Genomic DNA, 17639 nt, shown 5'->3' with positions numbered 1-17639 from the left:
TCTTCTGTCCTCTTTCGATGCAATCGGAGAATCGTGCAGCACAGAATGAGGTCATTCGGCCAATCATGCCTATGCCGGCTCTTTGAAAGAGCTACCAATTAGTTCCACAACCACATTGCCGTGCAACTTTTTCCTCTTCTGGTATGTATCCAATTCCCTTCTGGGAATCCCTTGTCAGACAGGGAGCGTGCGCTCCACACAATATTGGTGATAACATAGATAAAACAGCTCCCTGGTCCTCGGAAATGGCTCAGAGTATTCTGCATGTATGTGCGCGCCTCGGTGTGGTTGCCTATCTATCTCTTAATCATATGTAGGAGAGATCATTACATAGAAAATTAATAAAAGAAAGAAAGAAGGAGGATGCAAAGTTAATCTTTTAATACCTGAAAATAGCTATTAGCATTGAGCGGTTGAAGGCGCTCCCGGTAACCTCGCCTCACGCGGGCTGTTTTAAACAGAATTAATAATTCCGTTTGAGATCCGTTTTGAAGTTTTCGTGCTAAAAACCATCAGATGATTACTGGTAAAGAGGCGGACACAAGTACCTCGCGAACCTGATCACAGCTCACCAAACACCGGTTATCTGTTACCATCCAGACCCTAATGGAGCTGTAAATACTCGCTGAAGTTTTTGTACGGGGCCTTTGCTTTTATCGGACGCTGTGCCTTACTGCACAGTAATAGACCGCCCCGTCCTCCACACTCAGGCTGCTTATATTGAGGTAACCGTACTTTTTAGACTCGTTAAGAGCCGCCAGATATCGTCCTGAGATTTCGTCTTCCTTCAGTCCTGCTACTTTGCTAATTATCCATCTTGGAGGCTGTGTCGGTTTTTGCCGATACCATTGCATGGCGTTAATAGCCGAGATTGTATATTCGCAATCTAACTGCACCGATCCTCCTTCCGACACTTCTCTTGCCCACGGAGACTGAGTTACTCGATCTGCACATAGTCCGTCTATGAAGATAGGGCAAAAAACAGTAAAGTTTAAACAGAATCGAACTAAATGTGTGTCTATCTGTGTGAGTGTGTAACCTTCCATCTACCCAGCTGTCTATCATAGAGATATTTCTGATCGGTAATTGCACTAACTCCGACAAGCTCTGTGAATCAATCTGCAAACATGTGTTCTTTAATCCGGTACTTACTGTCCAACACTGCCGCCAGTATTATTAGAAACATGTCTGGCTGAATCCCTCACAGTGACTGGGAATTGAATGAGCCGGAGATTGAGATGGAGAGAGGAAACCTGGTGGCTCTTCAGCTCATTGTTCCACCCACACACTGCAGGGGGCCGGCCTGATTGTGACGTAACTCCGGCTACGACCGCAATTGGTTTAGTGATTGCACTACGTGACTCTTAATTAGCATGTGTGCGGTTGGCGCCCTCTGCTGTGCATTCTTTTTAAACCGGTTTGGAATGAGGTAATTGAGGGGATTGAGCGTCTTTGGATCATGTATAAAAGGACGTGTGCCCGGATATTGTCTGTCAACGATCTAAATTAGAACTGATTAAACCCGCTCATTATTTCTGATCTGTCTCTTCCCTTCATTTCACTCCCAGTCTCTTGATCGGTCAGCAGAGGCAGTTTGGACACTAACTTCGTAAGACCCAAGCAGCGTCAGTTCCGCTCCATCAGCTCCGAGCGCAACTGATCAGCGCCGCGCACTTTCTGCGGTTACACAGAGTCTTGAATTCGTTCCAATTTGAGTCAGTTGAATCCCTCCATTTACCTTCCATTTGATGCTCTCGCTCTTACCCGCCTTGCCTGCTCTATGTTATTAGAGAGATTGCTGTTGCTCTCCGTGTTTGGCATTGGTTGGATCAGCTGTGTAGTGGGGCGGTGTCTGTATTTCTCCTCCGACAGAGGATTTCCCGGAGTGCATAATTATAGACTCCGGGAACATGATGCGGAACTGTCTGGCCCGGCTCCTCATGATGGTATCACTTCTGAGTAAGGACTTCCTTCCCTGTAAAAATCCATTCGACACCTGACTGGTGTGACCCAGATGTTATTATTGGTAAAATGATCATGATGTTGGTGATGATGATGATGCCGCTGTTGATGGTGATGATTATGATTGTGATGATGGTGTTAATAATGGTGATGATCGTGATGCTGATGATGATAATCATGGCGATAATGATGATGATGGTGATGTTGGTTATGATGGTGTTGGTGGTGATCATGTTGATGACGATGAGGATGATAATAATGATGATGGTGATGATGTGGGTAATGGTGATGACGATAATGACGGTGCGGATGGTGAAGGTGGTAATGATGATGATGATAATGATGATGATCGTGATACTGATGATGATGGTGACAATTGCCATGGTGATAATAATGATGATGGTGATGACGCCGATGATGATAATGATGATGGTGATGCTGCTGCTGCTGGTGACGGTGATAATGAAGATGTTGTTGAAGTTGCCTTTATTTTCATTTTATGTTAGAGTAGAGCCACCAAAGACACAATGAAATCGGTGCCTGAAATGATGATTGAAGAAAGAAGTAACGTCACACTAACCTGCACCTTGTGAACAGGAGTCAGTACCCCTTATGTGTACTGGTATAGTCAGCACCCCGGGCTGCCTCCACAGAACATGCTTCATATTATCGGCTGAACGGATACAGGAACACCAGCATAACTAATCGGTTCTCTTCCATGTTTAATAAAACTAATAAGATTTCCGAGCTAATCATCGGCAATGACACGATCTCCGAAACCGCCGTGTATTTCTGTGTCATGAACACCACACTGATGCAGCAATATTGCGCATGCCGTGCCAAAAAAAAGGAGTTCAAATTCGTGCTCACTAGAGGGCGCTCGCACACCGATAAACAAAAGCAATAATTCCGCATCCACAGTGAGAGTCACAGGGGACGTTCTTAAAAGGGAAAACAAAACATAACACTCTTCAAGATCAGGCGAGGTCCACTTGCGGAATTATATTAGTTGGTGATTTGAACTCGCATTTATTATAGATAAAAGAAAATAACGGGAGCTCAGAGACAAGTTTAGAATATCAGCAGTTGATTTAATTCACATTCTATATCAGATATGTGGGAATCATGAGACAGATCTGCATCTTCTCCATGTGACATAGTAATTAATAGTCGGCATCTCATCGGCATCTCTGTGGTTTATATTATACTAATAACCACTAGCTTCATTCAACAGTTTTGGTTGAGCAATTAAATAAAACGGAATAAGCAGGATTTAACATGAAGTTGGTCTTATGTTCAGCAACATCTGCGATCAGTATCGCTGCAACACATGAATGAGCGGTGGAAACTGTTCCATAGATACACTAACTGGTTGTTTTCATCCAGTATCCGAACAGTCTCAAAATTCCCACAGTCACATGTTTCTCGCTGCTCCCTTTGGACTCGGACTACCTTTAATCTGCACAAGGGCGGCAGTTGCTGTACGAGGGTTTAACTGCATTCCCGCACTGTATTTCTCCGGGCACAGTAATAAACTGCTGTGTCGGTCCGCTGAGGCCCCGAGATGGGTAAACCCTGTCAGTTTTAAGGAATGTTTGATCGCGGCCTGTACACAAGGTTAATTTGATCAGAGTATTTTGCCGTGTCATAAAAAGTGTTGACACAATGAACAGATTTCACAACGCGGTGACCGTGCTCTTTAAAATAATCTCCGAGTACAGAGTTCCCCCAATATCCATCCATCAGAAATACTCTTTAATGCTGGGAAGTTTTCTGTCACCATTAACAATCCTGTGCTTCCCGGTTATAATAACCAGATACGGGTTTCATTCCCACCCCCGGTCTCCAAAAGCAGGAACCATTGCCCCTATTTGAACAGAGAATCCCAGCGGGCGAAAGAGATGCTTCGGACCCATTGAAGCTGTAAAGAGGCGGAGTCTGCGGCATGATTCTGCGCATGCGCATTGACGAGTTGCAGTCTCCAAAATAACCACAATCAGCTGAACTCGAGAATTATAAACCTGTCATCACCGATCGGAGAAAAGAAAGACAGCCATGGGCGTAATAAAAGTGTTCCTGCTGTTTGTGTCCTGTGAGTATTTCACATATGATTCCAATCACCGTACTTTATAAATATTCTGAATCTAACAATTCTCAAATTGTGTTCAAAGATGCTCCGAGTTTCGCCCAGATTTCTCAGCCTGCCGAAGAGTTCGCAGTGGAAGGAAATCCCGTCAGGATTCCGTGCGAGTTCAACACGACCAATAGCATCTGTTGGTACAGCCGACTGTTGAGCGTGGCCCCGGGATTCATTCATTGTGGATTCAAAGGAGAGGACCAGCAAGGCCGGTTTAAGATCTACACCGACAGGGATCAAAGACTGAGCACACTCGGCATCGACCAGGCAGAGTTGTCGGATAAAGGAATCTATTACTGTGCCTTGAGCCACGGTGTGGGGGAAAGGCGCAGCTCTCGTACAATATCTCCTCTCTGAGCAACACCTTGGTAGATTCCATTACAATCAAACTGCTACCCCGAAAACAACACAAGAAAGAAAAAAACATAGGATCAAATTACTGCAAATTACCGCCGCTTATTCTTTCTGTCTTTCTTTCCTTCTTTCTCTTTCGTTCGTTGTCTCTTTTTTCTCTCTTTATTTCACTCTTTCTTTCTCGCTTTATTTTCTTACTCGTTTCCGAAATGGAAAAGGATACATATAGACGTAAAAGAAGAAACTAATAACCGATTGTGCTGCAAAGACGGGGGAATGAGAGTAAGGTCTTTCAGCTGGCCACGAGGGACTGATGGTCACTATGGTCTAAGGTCGGGGGAAGGGAGTGAGTGAGCGGCTCATCATCATCATTATCATCATCACCATCATCTTCATCACCCCATCGTCATCATCGCGATCGTCATCGTCGCCATCGTCACTGTCATCACCATCGCAATCATCATCCCCATCTTCATCATCATCATCTCCATCATCATCATCGCCATTGTCATCATCGCGATCATCACCATCATCCCCATCATCATCACCACATCATAATCATCATCATCATCATTATCAAAATGCCCATCATAATCATTAACAACATCAGCATCACCATCATCATATCATCTTCTTCCCCATCATCATCATTGCATCATCATCATCACCATCATCATCACATCTTCTTCCCCATCATCATCATTATTATACCAATCATCATCATTATCATCATCATCACCATCTTCATCATCATTATCAATGTCATCAACACCATTATCATCATCATTACCGTTATCAACATCATCGCCATCATCTTTATCATCACCACCATCGTCATCACCATCATCATCATTGCCACCACCATCATCATTATTATCGTCACCATCTTCATCACCACCATCATCAGCATCAAATAAATACGATGATATTCCAGGTATTACATAACGAATCAATAATGGGACAAAACTGAAAAATCCACAAACCTCTCAAGCCACGTTTAGTCCCAATCACACCATGGAAAATGTTCACTAATTGACATTTGGTTGTTCGATTACATCACGGGGTAAATCAATGCCATCCTACAGACTAAGAGGTATTGGGGTGGATATCATTATTACTACTGTTATTAATTATGTAATGTTTTATTTTCATATCATAGAATCATGGAATGATACAGCACAGAAGGTGGCAATTCGGCCCATCGTGACAGTGCCCTCTCTTTGTAAGATCAATGCAATTAGCCCCACTCCCCTGCTCCTGCCGCATAGCCCTGCAAATGTGTCCTCTCAAGTATTTATCCAATTGCCTTTGGAAAGTTACTATTTAATCTGCTTCCACTACCTATACTGCATTCCAGATCATAACAACTCGCCAGAGCCAAAAAACCTTCAGACTGTGACCTTTGGTTACTGACCCTTCTGCCACTGTAAACAATTTCTCCTTATTTACTCTATCAAAACCCTTCATGATTTTTAACAGCTTTGTCAAATCTCCCCTTAACATTCTCTGCTCTAAGGAGAACAACCCCAATTTCTCCAGTCTCTCCACGTAACTAAAGTCCCGCCTTCCTGGTACCATTCCAGTAAATCTCATCTGCACCCTCTCGAAGGATTTGACATCCTTCCGAAAGAATAGTGCCAGAATTGGGACAATTCTCCAGCTGGAGCCTAACCAGTGTTTTATAAATGTTGAGCATAACTTCCGTTCCTTTGTACTGTATACCTCAATTAGTAAAACCAAGGATCCTGTATACCCTCTCAACTTATCCTGCCACCTTCAAAGACTTCTGTACGTACACCACCGGGTCCCACTGTTCCTGTACCACCTTTAAAATTATACCATTTGGTTTGTATTGCCTCTCGTTATTCTTCCTACCAAAATGAATCACTGCACATTTCTCTGCGTTAAATTTCATCTGCCTTATGTGCCTGCCCATTTCACCAATTGTTAGAAAAATAGTGTTATAAATCTAATCGATTATAAATCGCACGATTATTAACTATTTCCCGAGGACGAAATGGGTCCACTGCAAACTTCCAAAAGTCCATTAATTTCTATTGCTTCTAATGATGTTCATGAACACTTCATTTATTTCAAATTGGACACACAATTTGTAACTTGCTTTTGGGATTGATTTCACTTCGACCCACATAAACACATGTTTCCAAGAAGTGGGGAGTGGAGGGGATGGGGGCGGGGGGAAGCGTGGGGTGGTAACAATGGAAACTCAGGTGCAATTGTGTTTTGTGCCGACAGTAAAACTAGGTCAGTCAGATAGAAGGTGGAGTTACAGGTGTTATTGACACCCAGGGGGAAATGGAAAGTTTTAAAATGCGTCCACCTCCAAGATAGTATCTCGTCTATATATTCACTGAGTTTCAAACACTAAGATCACTCATAAGCTGCACGACATAACCGCAATTCAGTTACACCGCAAGGAGGCGGGTTGCAACTTGAAAAAGCACAAACCCCAATTCAGTGTCAGTTGCTTCTCTAAAACCTCATCGTTTGAATCAAGTTTTGAAGCATGATGTTGCAGGTACTAACTGTTCATTTAAACACCATATGACAACCAGAACAACGTTTATAAAGCGCCTTTAATGTCGTAAAATGCCCCAAGGCGCTTCACAAGAGCGATTAGCAAACAAATAGACAATGTAACACATAAAGAGATGTTAGAACAAGAGAGTGAGGTGGAGCGGCGAAGAGGTTTAGGGAGGGTATTCAAGAACTTAGGGACAAGGCAGCTGAACACACGGCCGTCAATGGTGGGGCGATTCAATTCGGGGGTGCGCAAGAGGCCTGAATTGGAAGAGCGCAGAGAGGGTTGTAGGTCTGGAGGAGGTTACAGAGATAGGGACGGGCAAAGACATAGAGGGATTTGAAAACAAAGTAAGTATTTTAAAATCGATATTATAAATTTTACACTGCCACCCTTGGGAAAATGTAATCGTTCTATAATATCTGCCTGCTCCTTTGTTTGATTAAGAACACAAGAACATAAGAAATATGGCCCATCGAGCCTGCTCCGCCATTCATTAAGATCATGGCAGTTCTTCTAAATCAATTCCACTTTACTGCCATATCCCCGTATTCCTTGATTCCCTTAGGGTTCAAAAATCGATCGATCTCTGCCTTGAATATACTCAACGACTGAGCATCCACAGACCTCTGTGGTGTAGAATTCCAAAGATTCACAACCGTCTGAGTGAAGAAATGGTCCTGATCTCGGTTCGAAATAGCCGACCCCTTATCTTGAAACTATGACTCTTAGTTCGAGACTGTCCAGCCAGAGGAAACATCTCAGTATCTACCCTGTCGAGCCCTGTAAGAATTTTATACGTTTCAATATGGTCACCTTTCATTCTTCAGAACTCCGGAGAATATAGGCCCATTCTGCTCAACCTCTCCTCAACAGATAACCCTCTCATCCCAGGAATCAATCTAGTGAATCTTCGTTGGACGGCAAGTACATCCTTCCTTTGGTAAGGAGAGCAAAAATGTACACAGCACTCCAGGTATGTCTCATCAGAACCCTATATAATTGCAGCGAGACTTCCTTACTCGTATACTCCAACCCGCTTGTCATAAAGTCCAACATACCATTTACCTTCCTAATTGTTTGTTGTACCTGCAGGTTAACTTTCTGTGATTCGTGTACAAGGACACCCAATTTACTCTGAATACCAAAATGTCTCAGTCTCTCACCTTTCAAAAAATATTCGGCTTTTCTATTCTTCTAATCAAAGTGGATAATTCCACATTTCCCCACATTATACTCCATCTGCCACCTTCTCGCCCATTCAATTAACCTGTCTATATCCCTTTGCAGCATCTTTGCATACTCCTCACAGCTTATTTTCCCACCTAGCTTCGTATCTTCAGCAAACTTGGATACTTGACACTCGGTCCCTTCATCTAAGTCATTGATATATGTATTGTTAGCAGCTGAGGACCAACCACTGATCCTTGCGGCACCCCACTAGTTACAACCTGCCAACCCGAAAATGACCCGTTTATTCCTACTCCCTGTTTTCTGCCCGTTAACCGATACTCAATCTGTGCTAATATATTACACCCAATCCCATTAATAGAAACATAGAAAATAGGAGCAGGATTAGGCCATTCGGCCCTTCGAGCCTGCTCTGCCGTTAAATATGATCATGGCTGATCCTCTATCGCAATACCATATTCCCTCTCTCTCCCCATACCCCTTGATGCCTTTTGTTTCTAGAAATCTATCCAGCTCCTTCTTAAATATATTCAGTGACTTGGCCTCCACAGCCTTCTGTGGTGGAGAATTCCACAGGTTCACCACCCTCTGAGTGAAGAGATTTCTCCTCATTTCAGTCCTAAATATCTTACCCAGTATCGTGAGACTATGACCCGTCGTTCTGGACCCCCAAGCCAGGGGAAACATCCTCCCTGCATCCAATCTGTCTAGCCCTGTCAGAATTTTATATGTTTCAATGAGATCCGCTCTCATTCTTCTAAACTCAAGTGAATACAGTCCGAGTCGACCCAAGCTCTCCTCATACGACAGTCTTGCTATCCCAGGAATCAGTCTGGTGAACCTTCGCTGCATTCCTTCTATGGCAAGTAGACCCAGTTTTAATTAAGGAGACCAGAACTGCATATAATCCTCCAGGTGTGGTCTCACCAAGGCCCCGTATAACTGCAGTAACACATCCTTGCTCCTGTACTCAAATCCTCTTACAAGAAAGCCAACATAACATTTGCTTTCCTAACTGCTTGCTGCACCTTATGCACCTCATTAATATAATGAATTTGTATTTTGAGACCATGTTTTTTCTGGTTACCCTTGTCAATCACTTAAGCTGACCTATTTTTCGTTCCCCTGTTCTTCGGGACCATTACGAATTTAACAGGGTTTTAACAGGGTTGTATTTGTTTTTTCACTGATGCATGTTGCGCAGCTTCCAATGTAACTTTTAATCAGATGTATTAATTTTATGACAGTGATCATTTTCAGTCCGTTTAACGTAATAAACAGACATACATATTGAGGGACATTGGCTGGAAAGAGATTCATTTCAGATTTTATCGTTTGTGTTGCACAAATGAAAAATATAAGCTTTCCAGCTTAGAAAAACGTTATAGCAAAATTAAATTTGAGTGATTCAGGTTGGTAAGGGATGATGGAATAATTTAAACAAAAATCGACACAAATTCTGTTGCGCAACACGAAGGGTTGTAGGGTTGGAGGAGGTTACAGAGATAGGGGCGAGCGAGGCCATGGTGGGATTTTAAGTATGGAAACATATGAGGTTGAATTATTGCCAGTCAAGTGTAAGAATTTACATTGATTCGAGTGTATATGCACATGCTTGTTTATGGTTACGGATGTGGGAACTGCTTCATTTCACTACAAATAATCTAAAAATTGCATCCAATGTACTTTGAACCACAATTAGAATAAAAGCGCTCGATTTTCCTTTGACATTTTGGTGCGTGATCTCAAAACATATTCCTGTCATTGACGTTCTGATTTCATTTTTAGATGACTAGCAAGCTATGATATTCAAATATCCACGTTACTTCTTCTCAATTCTGACCCTGTAATCTTCAATCTCGAAAACACAAAGGGCATTTTTTTAAAAAGCAAAATACTGGAAACCTGAAATGAAAACAGAGAATGCTGGAAATTCTCAGCAGGTCAGGCAGTATCTGTGGAAGGAGGAACAAGAATTAACGTTTCAGATCTGGAAGGAGTTAGAGATTTAACAGTTTAAATGAAAACTGTTTTTGTTGATCTTTGTTCTGAAAGTCAGTAATGAATTTTATTGTTGAACTACCATTTAACCTAGGAGCTAAAGTTGTCTAGGATTCGTTTGATAAATATTAGTATTAACGGAGTTTACAACTTATTTTAATCACCGTTATTTGACTAGAGCTGCAGTATCATTGGAGCATCATCACTTCCAAGTCAGTCGGCAAGTCACGCACTATCCTGATGTGGACATTTGCCATGGTTCTTTCACCAACTCTGGATCAAAACCCTGGAATTCCACATAACTATCGTGGAGCGCCATCATACAAGAACTGAATCGATTCAAGAAGAAGGCCCACCACCTTCTCCTCAGGAAAACGAGGCATTGGGCAATAACTGTCGCCTTGCCGGCGATGCCCATATCCGGTGAACAAATTGAACACAAATCTATTTTTGTGCACAAGCATTTCCAGAACCAATAATTCACAACATCTGTGTTAATTTCCCCATAACACTTTCCCCACGGTAGTTAAGCTTCCACTTTGAGAGGAAAAATAAAAAAGCAAAATATTATTTGAATGGAGAAATTCTACAAAATGCTGCGGTATAGGGGGATCTGGGTGTCCTCGTACAAGAAACACAATAAGTCAACATAAAGGTGCAGCAGGTAATCCGGAAGGCAAACGGAATATTGACATTTATTTCTCGGGGGATGTAGTATAAAAGCAGGGAAGTCGTGCTACGACTGTACAGGGTGCTGGTGAGACCACACCTGGAGTACTGCGTACAGTTCTGGTGCCCTTATTTAAGGAAGGACATACTTGCATTGGAGGCAGTTCAGAGAAGGTTCATTAGGTTGATTCCGGGTATGGAAGGGTTGTCTTATGAGGAAAGATTGAACAGGTTGTGTCCATACTCATTGGAGTTTAGAAGAATGAGAAGGGATCTTATTGAAACATACAAGATTCTGAGGGAACTCGATAGGTTAGATGCTGAGGGGATGTTATCCTCATGGGGGAATCTAAAACTAGGGGGCATAGTCTCAGAATAAGGGGTCGCCCGTTTAAGACGGAAATGAGGAGGAATTTCTTCTCCCAGAGTTTCGTGAATTTTTGGAATTCTTTACCCCAAAAAGCTGTGGAGACTAAGTCATTGAATACACTCAATGCTGAGTTAGACACATTTTTGATCAGCAAGGGAGTCAAAGGATATGGGGAAAGGGCAGGAAAGTGGAGTTGAGGTATAAATCAGTTCAGCCTTGATCTCATTAAATGGCGGAGCAGTATCGAGGGGCCGAATGGCCTACTCCTGCTCCTATCTCTTATGGTCTTATGGTCTTTGTTGCTTCAGCGATTCCCCATACAGGTACCGGACGATTTCTTGGCTTGCAATGTATTCCCACCAGTCGTCACATGCAGCCCAACATTTTCTAACAAGAGGCCCAGATAAATGTGGAACTCGCTACCGCATGGAGTAGTTTAGGCGAATAGCATATATGCATTTAAGAGGAATCTAGATAAACACATGGGAGAGAAAGGAATGGAAGATTATGTTGATGGAGTTAGATGAAGTAGGGAGGGAAGAAGCTCATATGGAGCAGAAACACCGGCATAGACAAGTTGGGTCGAATGGCCTGTTTCTGTACTGTACATTCTTATGTAATTAATCGTTTAATTTCAGGTATGATGGTGAAATGCTTTGTAGCCTTAATGCACCGGGATATACAAAGAGACAGAATTGGTAGTGCGTTTCAGTGAAGTATTTCAGGATTTGTAGAAGAATATTGAGACAAAATAAGTTTCATTTGAGAATAAAAGTGTTCCTTGGGGTGGGGAGCAAAGGAACACGTTTGCCTTGTAGGAACAGGCTCGAGGGGCTGAATGGCCTACTCTTGTTCCTATGTTCCTAGATTAGAGTCCGCACAAAAGAACATTCAGTGGCACTCGGAGTAACTTGAAGGTTAATTCAAAAGACAAACATTCCATTGGAACACCAAGAAATATTGGAGCTTTACGGGGTAGAATTAACGCGGGGTTTACGCCGACCTTCCAACGACGTTACGACGGGAGATTGGGAGAACCACCGTGGGAATAATATACATTAATCTTTGCACTAAGGACACATAACAGACTCATGGTTTTTGTTCACGTTAATAAGTGTAGGCAAACATATATCGCGGCTGTACTCAAACTTTAACTTGTTGCTGTCATTGAGTTCACTCGGTGTAACAGTGCAGATGCTTCCAGGAACCCCTTAGCTGTACTCGGGCTACGCGAGCGGAGCAGACACAGCGTGAGCCCGCGGATGTGCAGTGTAACAGGCGCGGCCTTCGCTTTTCTGCTCTGTGCACAGCTGCACGGCCCCGAAATACAGCCTATATACAGTACCAGGAGTGAGTTTCCAACCACCGTCCAACGGCTGTCAGTGGAAGGGTCGGCAAGGGGGAAAAGTCTGCACCAGCAAAGCACAAGATTCTAACAAGGATAATAATAAAATAATTATAAATAATAGCAATAATCATAATAATCAAAGAAAGACTTGGATTTAATTCGCGCCTTTCACCTCAGGAAGTCCCAAAACGCTTTACAGCCAATTGTGCACTTTTGAAGTGTAGTCACTGTTGTAATCTAGCAAACTTTGCAGCCAATTTGCGCACAGCAAGATCCCACAAACAGCAACGTGATAATGATCTGATAATGTGTTTTGGTGATGTTGAATGAGGCATAAATATTGGCCAAGCTACCGAGCAGGTCTCCCCTGCGCTTTTTGGAAATAATGGCCGTGAGATCCTGTACATTCACTTGAGAGGGCTCCGTTTAATGTCTCATCCTAAAGACCACACCTCCGACAGTGCAGCACTCCATCAGTACTTCACTGGGAGTGGCGACCCTAGATCTTTGTGCTCAAGTCTCTGGAGCAGGATTTAAACCCACGACTTTCTGACTCACATGCAGGAATGCAACCAACTGAGCCAACTGGCTCAATCATAATAAAACGTAGAAGAAATTTCAAAGCAATGGACACACACGCCAGCGGCGGTATAGGTGGTAACAAAGCACACAAAACTTGTCCAGAGGGAGACCCGCTGGATAACAACGGGATAAATTACTAAGAAAAATGTCTCATTGATATTGTTTCCCATCGGATCACCATCAATATGGCGCCACCACTGGAGAAGGTGCAAAAAAATGACAAGGATGTTACATACCTGAGAAGTTATAAATAACAGGAAAGACTGAACAGGTTGGGATTCTTTACTCTGGAAAAGAGACGGCAGAGAGGTGACCTAATAGAGGCCTATAAAATTATGAAGGGATTTGACAGGGTAGACGTAGAGAAGATGCTTCTACATGTGGGGGAGTCCAAAACTAGGGGCCATTAAAGTAAGGTATTCACTAATAAATCCAATATGGAATTCAGGAGGAACTTCTTTACCCAGCGAGTGGTGAGAATGTGGAACTCGCTACCATATGGAGTAGTTGACGTGAATAGCATAGATACATTTAAGGGGGAGCTAATTAAACACGTGAGGGAGAACGGAGTCGAAGGATATGTTGATCGGGTGAGATGAAGCAAGGTGGGAGGATGTTCGTGTGGAGCATAAACACCGGCACAGACCAGATGGGGCGATTAGCCTGTATCTGTGTTGTACAACCTATGTAATTCTATGTAATATCGTTAAAACAATGAGCAGTCAGAGGCAGCAATATAAGTAAATTCTTAGCATCTAACCTAACGGGCATGTTCTTTTCTCTTAGGAATGGGCAGGTGTTTCCCAAAGAAAAATGACACAGAAGATCTTTTTAGAGTATTTGTAAAGCAGGGCGAGTCCTCCCGAGGCCAGGTTTTTGTACAGCAGTGTTGCTAATTGCTGTCACAGTGAGTGCCTGGATTACACAGTAATACACCGCGGAGTCCGGCGTCTCCACCCTTCTGAAAGCGAAATAGCCTCGCCGTTCGGTAGTTTCAAGCATGATCTCCAATCGTCCAACCACATCTTTGCCGCTCCTTGTGCTGGACATGACACGCTCCAGTCGTCCACTCAGGCTGTCCTTGTACCAGTGGAAGGCAAATATCTCCGAGGATGTGTAGCTGCAATCGAACTGCGCCGGATCTCCCGGCCGGACCGTTTTGGAAACCGGCGACTGCAGCACTTCATCTGCACGGCAACCGTCTGAGAAAACATGGTAAATATGGTCAATAATGGCTTAATGGTTATTGATAGAGAGTGAAAACCAATAGATTGGATCTAATCGCTCAAACAACCTGCAAATCAACATCATTTAATATGCAGGCACACAATACAGGGAGCACATTGCAGAAGGCTATTGGCTGCATCGGTTCAGCGGCTTCTCTCTGAATGAGCCACATACTCGCTCCCTTCCCCTGTCCTTGGACCATTGGGAGCATCAGCCCCTCGCGGCTGAAGTACCCATCCACTCAGTCTCATTGCCCCGCCTTTTCAGCACATTCTGTTATTTGTTTCTTCATATATATACTTATCCACTTCCAATGTGAAAACTATTACTGTGATGATCTGAGTTTTACTCACTTTTGTGACCGACGCAACGCCCAATGGCAGGTTTTCCACAAATTCCTTTCTCGCAAACTGTTACAATGTTGACCATATCTATCAGATCTCCTCTGAACCTAATTTGTTCCAATAAGAGCCACAGTTTCTCTGGTGTGTATTTGTAACTAGAACAGCTCAAACATACTTTGTTTTAAACTTCTTTTTTTTTACTTTATACGAATGCGAGTATGTCGCTTGCACGGCACTCGCTTCTGAAATACATGGGCTGAGTGAGATCGTGTTTCGGATCCTCGCTCTTTTGCTTCACCGCGTCTCACGGCACTGTAATTCACCGCAGCGTCTGACAGTTGGGCCTTGTTAACAGCTTTTCTCACGGTCCACAGATACTCTGAACCTTCTCTGAACTCCTTCTCTGAGTGTGATGAGATGCCGGGGAGCTTGATGGGAGAACTGCCGGTACCAGGTTCCAAGTTCATTTATAGCGAAACTAGAGTTGGTTCTTCGATACTCAATATTTGGAATGTTTCCGAAAGACCAGGATCAGCAGCCAATGTAAGAACAAAAAATTAACAGACTGATATGTGCAAGGAGAATTAAATAAAGTGGCGGATACAGGCAGAATGAACATCTGTCTGTCTGTCTATCTATACATCTATATATATATATATCCATCTATCAAGTGTGTGAGGCACAGATCAAAGACTGTTCGCCTATTTACTCTCTATGTACTACAACCAAACATAGAAAATCTCAGTTAATATGTTTCGTTGCACTGTAATTATGATTTTAGCCATAGGATGTTCGAGCTTTATCCCTCTGTCAGTAGCCTTTTTAATATCACTAGCACTTCTAAATGTCTTGATTTGAGGAGCGTTTAACGGTGCAGTGGAGACACGCCAGCAAGCAAGATATTGTGCAGCTGCATCCGCTATTTGCCTCAGTGTGTCCCCATCGCACAGTAATACACCCCGGCGTCTCTGGCCGCGATGCCATCTATAGAGATGGTGTTGGACTGACTTGTTCGGTCAAAGGACAGTTTGTAACGTCCTGTAGTTTCACTCCCCTGATATATGGAACCGATAAATGTCGGCGCCCCTGTCAGCGGTTGTCTGTACCAGAATACCCTATCACCAGTACCAACGGAGAGCAGGCAGTCCAGTTCAGCCCGTTCCCCTTCCCGAAACATCACCTGCTCCGGGTTTGAGCTCCGATCCTCGCACCGAATGGCTGTGAACAAAACAAAGTCACTCAACAAACAAGGCATTAAGAGATTGGTAAAACAAGGCGACGAACCAGTTACATAAACTCACACAACATCAGTAGCACCAGGGCTCCAACTGGAAATAGGACTTTGCGGAGAGTTCTGTTCATGACGAGGAAGTTCGACAAAAGGCGGATCAATAAGGGCCTGATTTCCAGAGTAGAACTTGCTGCCAAGACTTGCAATGGTGGGGAGGAGGAGGAGAGGGGAGAGCTTTACATTCTCCCGTGCAGATTAAGTCTGATGGGCGACAGTCTCACCAAGCGGCCTAATATGGGATGATGCGCCTGACGTCATTCAGAGTCCCGCCCAGGGATTGGCTGATTCTCAAACCAAGGAATTCTTGAACCGTCGCTGTGAACGGAGTTGTCTGGTCGCTGTATGTAAGGTCAGATTAAATGGGTCAGGAAGATTTGCTTTCTGTTGCATTTCTAAGCGAAATAGTCATCGCGCTCTTAGAACCGAAGAATTATACAGCAGAGGGAGAGGCCATTCGGCCCACCACCTCTGTGCTGACTCACCAAAAGAGCTCTCCACTTAGTCTGAATCCTCTCACGTTTTCCCATATAATTCATATCTAATTTCTCTTTTTCAAATATGTAACCACTTATCCCAATCCCCTGCCTTTTTCCAATAACTTTTTTTGTTTCATTTCTCTTTTTCGAACATTTATCCACTTGGCTCTTAAACTTGATTACAGATTCTGCTTCCATCGCTGCTCTTCGGCCATCCCATCCCCTAACAATCCTCGGCGGAAAAGTAATAGAATCTTCTAACCTCTCTCTCCGTTAAGTTAGTGTTGTTCTGAAATGATGCCATCTAGTTACGCACTCTATGACCAGTCAGATTAACTACGTCTTTTTATAACCTTTCCTAATTACGAGCCCCTCTGTCAGACCACTTCTTGAACTTCTCTGTTCTGATCTCCCGTTGCTCAAATCTACGTTCAGAACTGGTCTCTCATCCCTGTTCATCTTTCCCAATCTTTCCTGCACCCTGCCCCTGGCTCTAATATCATCCTAATGAAGAGAACCCAAAACTGACCCATATATTCTAACTGTGGCCTCACCAATGATGTGTGGAGGTTCAGCATTAAATCTTTGTGTATATTGCAAACCGTGCCCCGTTTATAAACCTCGGATCCTTTAATGCCTTTTGTAGCATCATCAGCTTGTTCCCTACTTCCTGGATCTGAACCCCTAAACATTTTCCTCCTTTGCTCCTTTAAATGAATATTTACTTTATATTTCATTTCGGTTTCGTCTACATTATATTTACTGTGAAGTCCGTATGGTCTGTGGTCTCTCTGCTTCCGTTGTATAAGAAGATCAGAAACGGTAATTTATGATTTCCCTTTAGACCCTGTATCCGTATTCTCCACTTGGCAATTTCTGATTGTCCTTTAAGTCGTGTGTCAGGGTGAAAATACCTGGCGGGTCGGCGCGCCACCTTGTGGCGGATCCTAGTAAATGTTTGCCCGTCGAATTTGTCAAACTGAGTTTTCAGACCTTGAAATATTTGTAATTTCTTTTCTATTTATTATACTGTGGAGTGGATGTTAACTGCGGGGAGAAATTAACCCATCACGGATGTAAATGTTGTGACAACTTCCATTTGTATTTATTTCATTTGAAGTGACATTAAATAATAAAAATGAAAA

The 17639-nt window shown here is 43.2% G+C and overlaps 1 long non-coding RNA gene across 1 annotated transcript; it reads right to left on the bottom strand.

Annotated features, from left to right (window-relative positions):
• Positions 1-359: 359 nt before the first annotated feature.
• LOC137308050 (uncharacterized) lies at positions 360-1237 on the bottom strand. The gene is made up of 2 exons (XR_010959370.1): positions 1153-1237; positions 360-961 (listed from the first exon to the last, which is right to left on the bottom strand). It is a non-coding gene; the product is annotated as an uncharacterized lncRNA (long non-coding RNA).
• Between the last annotated feature and the right edge of the window lie 16402 nt (positions 1238-17639).

The sequence above is a fragment of the Heptranchias perlo genome, unplaced genomic scaffold (genome assembly GCF_035084215.1).
Source record: "Heptranchias perlo isolate sHepPer1 unplaced genomic scaffold, sHepPer1.hap1 HAP1_SCAFFOLD_118, whole genome shotgun sequence".
NCBI lineage: Eukaryota > Metazoa > Chordata > Chondrichthyes > Hexanchiformes > Hexanchidae > Heptranchias > Heptranchias perlo.
Note: the sequence above shows the minus strand (reverse complement) of the source record. Positions and strands in the feature narration are given on the sequence as shown.